We start from the raw sequence: 4357 nt of genomic DNA, 5'->3' as shown, positions 1-4357 counted from the left end.
TAAACTAAAATTGAGAGTGAAAACAAATAATAAAAGTAAATTAATATAAAATAAGAAAATGTTGTAAAATTAAAATGAGATTGAGAAAACAATACAACATTAAATATAAAATAAAATTAAATTATAAGATAGTGTTGTTCAAAATTTATCCAAACAGAAAAAAAAAATGTTTGAGATACAATTACAAAAGAAAAAAAAAAAGTACAAAAAGACTCAAACACAAAGACAGACTAACACTACATAACAACCCCATCTGTGAGTGCACAACCTTTGAAGGCTCCCTCATCTCAAACGTAAGTTCTATTACGAACCCATCCAAAATAATCACACCTGTGACCACATCTCCTGACTTTAAACTGCTAGTCTAAACATGGTTTCGTCATGAAAGCTTTAGAGATAAATCTATCTCTACAAAAATATTTTTCTCTTAATTTATAATTAGTCATAAAAAGAAATAATTAGGTACAAATTTTGTCTAGAATTCAAAACTTTCAAATCTTACTGTTCCTTGACCAGATTCAAATTCAGATTCTTGAACTCTTAGTACCTTAAATAAAATTGGTATCCTCTAATAAAACAGGAATTTCTGTTAAGATCATTAAATTCTTATAGACTCCAAACTCAATATCAATAACACAATTATGTTTTATCTTGAACACGCCAAACATGAAACTAAAGTGCGTTCAATTTAACTCCATTTTATTGCCATCTTGAATGATGTGTAGGGTGTATTCTTGATTTAAAAGTTCTCGTGACATGACAGTTCATATTAGTTAAGCTTTTTGCAAAATCACAAGTTAAAAGACAACAACGATGAACCTAGGTCTATTAGTCAATTCAAAGACAATTTCTTTCTCCATCTTATCGATAATAATAGTTCAACTAAATCCATATAATGCAAAGAAACAAGTTTACGACTCATAAAAACAACTACCTAAATTATGTCCTAAAAATTTGAAAACATAAGTTGTAGTTGACAATTACACAAAAATTTCCCTAAATCCATGAATTCCTGTTCAATTAGTCAATCCTAAAGATTGTAACTAGCATATAGTAATTGAAGCTCCACATGAAGCAATTTAAGGTTTCCCTACATAACTAAAGTTCATCTCATCTTTAATGAAGCATGAATTGCACTGAAGTTCATGAAATGCTTATAGACTCCAACTCTGAGTACTATTAAGGCAATTATGTTTCGTATGAGTTTGTCATAAATGAAACTAAGGTGCATTCAATACAACTTTATTTTCTTGTCATACGAGGCAAAATAGAAAAATTAAATCAAACAAACTGATGAACTGAACCGAATCAATCCAACCAAAATTGATTAGTTTGTTTCTTTTGTTGGGTTGTTGGTTTATTTGATAACCCTTGTATATTATAACAATTCAACTTTTTGTTTTATAGCCCTCCAACTACTAAGAGAAAAATATATTTGAGTAGAAGCTAAAAATATTAGGTGTTCAAGAAAAGGCATTTGGTTTAGTGGTATGATTGTCACTGGGGGTGCGAAATCAACCTAACTTCATATTCGACATTTTATACTCATAGTCCTTCTTAACATCCTCCCATCCCAAGGCTTCATACATACATTTCAAGTGGTATAACAAGGGCATTTGGTCTAGTGTATGAAAGACATTTACCAAGTAAATAAATACATTAAAATAACACAAGTGACACATACATAAACTATGTAATTAATATTTTATTTCTATTATATCTTTCCTTATTTATGAAATAATGAGCCGAGATATTTTTCATTTTCACAATTACTGATGACGAGTAAATAAATACATTAAAATAACACAAGTGACACATATGTAAACTATGTTATTAATATTTTATTTCTATTATATCTTTCCTTATTTATGAAATAATGAGCGGAGATATTTTTCATTTTCACAATTACTGATGACGAGAGGTTTAGGATTTTTGGATTTTTTAATGTAAGAATCGTGGGGATGTAGCTTAGATGGTAGAGTGCTCTCTTCCAATGTGGACAGTGCGGAGATCGATACCTTGCATCTCCAAATGAATCGATCACTAAACTTATGAAATAATGAGATTCCATCTTTCCTTATTTATGAAATAATGAGTTTTTTTCATTTTTACAATTATTGATGACGGGAGGTTTAGGGTTTTCTGATGTAAGAATCGTGGGGATGTAATTCAGATAGTAGAGCGCTCACTTCTGATGTGGAAAGTACAGAGTTGATACCTTGCATCTCCAAATGAATCGATCACTAAATATATTATTTCTTTTCAATTTTTTCTTATTTACGACATAATGAGTATGGATAGTTTTTCATGTCACTATTATTGATGACGAGACGTTTAGGATTTTGTAACATAAGAATCGTGGGGATGTAGCTCAAATGGTAGACCGCTTTCTTTGCATGCGAGAGGTACGGGGATAGATACCACGCATCTCCAAAATAAAACTATGTTATTAAATATATTATTGAAAATTATTTCTTTTCAATTTTTCCTTATTCATGACAGGTTAAGTAGCGATATTTCTTCATTTTCACTATTATTGATGATGAAAAATTTAGGGTTTTGTGATGCAAGAATTGTGGGGATGTAGCTTTGCTTAGCATGCGAGAGGTACGAGGATCGATACCTCCCATCTCCAAAAGAAACTATTTATTATTAATATTTTATTTCTATTCAATATTTCCTTATTTATGACATAATATGCAGAGATACTTTTTCATTTTCACAATTATTGATGAAGGAACATTTAGGGTTTTTTGATGTAAGAATTGTAGGGATGTAGTTCAAATGGTAGAGCGTTCATTTTCCATGTGGAAAGTACGGGGATCAATACCTTGCATCTCTGATTGAATCGATTACTAAATATATTTTTTTTTTTCAATTTTTTCTTATTTAGGACATAATGAGTCGAGATAGTTTTTCATTTTCACTATTACTGATGACGAAATGTTTAGGGCTTTGTGACATAAGAATTTTGGGGATATAGCTTAGATGGTAGAGCACTCGCTTTGCATGCGAGAGGTATGGGGATCGATACCCTGGATCTCTAGATTTTCTTCATTTTCAATATTATTGACAATGGAAAATTTAGGGTTTTATGATGCAACAATTGTGGGGATGTAGCTTATGATTGGAAATTTAGGGTTTTATGATGCAAGAATTGTGGGGATGTAGCTTATGATGGGAAATTTAGGGTTTTATGATGCAAGAATTGTAGGGATGTAGCTTAGATAGTAGAGCTCATTTAGCATGCGAGAGGTAAGGGGATATCCCGCATCTCCAAAAGAAACTATTTGTTATTAATATTTTACTTCTATTCAACCTTTCCTTATTTATGACATAATTAGCGGAGATATTTTTTCATTTTCACTTGATGATGGGACATTTAGGGTTTTCTGATATAAGTATTGTGGGAATGTAGCTTAGATGGTAGATTGCTTGCTTAGTATGTGAGTGGTACAAGGATCGGATCGTTACCCCATACCTCCAAAAGAAACTATTCGTTATTACTATTTTATTTCTATTCAATTTTTCCTTATTTATGACATAATGAATAGCGTTATTTTTTTATTTTCACTATTGTTCATGACGAGATGTTTAGGATTTTGTGATGTAAGAATCTTGAGGATATAGCTTAGATGGTTGAGCATTTGCATCCCATGTGAGAAGTACTGGATCGATACCATGCATCAACAAAGGAAACGATTACTAAGTATATTAGTTCTTTTAAATTTTTCCTTATTTACGACATAATGAGCGGGGATAGTTTTTCATTTTCATATCATTGATGATGGGAAGTTTAGAGTTTTTTTATGTAAAATCGTGGGAATGTAGCATGGGAGTGCGAATGTAGCATGGGAGAGATACGGGGATCGATACCTCGCATCTCCAAAAGAAACTATTCGTTATTACTATTTTTTCACTATTATTCATGACGAGACGCTTAGGGTTTCATGACGTAAAAATTGTAGAGATATAGCTTAGATGGTAGAGCGCTCGCTTTGCATGCGAGTTGTACGGGGATTGATAACCCGCCTCTCCAAAAGAAAGTATTTAATTTGTTATTATATTTTTTTATTTTCACAATTATCGATGCCCCGCATCACCAAACCAAACTATTTGTTATTAATATTTTGATATTTTTTTATTTTCACTATTATTGATGATGGGACATTTAGGGTTTTATGATGTAAAAATCATGGGGATGTAGCTCAGATGGTAGAGCGCTCGCTTTGCATGCGAGAGGTACGGGGATCGATACCCTGCCTCTCCAAAAATAAAACTATTTATTATTAAATATATTATTTCTTTTCAATTTTTCCCTATTCATGACATGTTGGGTAGCAATATTTCTTCATTT

At 31.5% G+C, this 4357-nt stretch overlaps 1 non-coding gene across 1 annotated transcript; it reads left to right on the top strand.

Moving 5' to 3' along the window:
• The first annotated feature begins 4197 nt into the window (after positions 1–4197).
• Positions 4198–4270, top strand: TRNAA-UGC. The gene has a single exon. It is a non-coding gene; the product is annotated as a tRNA-Ala (tRNA).
• Positions 4271–4357: the final 87 nt, after the last annotated feature.

This window comes from Cucurbita moschata, unplaced genomic scaffold, assembly GCF_002738365.1.
Source record: "Cucurbita moschata cultivar Rifu unplaced genomic scaffold, Cmos_1.0 Cmo_Scf00150, whole genome shotgun sequence".
Taxonomy (NCBI): Eukaryota; Viridiplantae; Streptophyta; class Magnoliopsida; order Cucurbitales; family Cucurbitaceae; genus Cucurbita; species Cucurbita moschata.
Note: the sequence above shows the minus strand (reverse complement) of the source record. Positions and strands in the feature narration are given on the sequence as shown.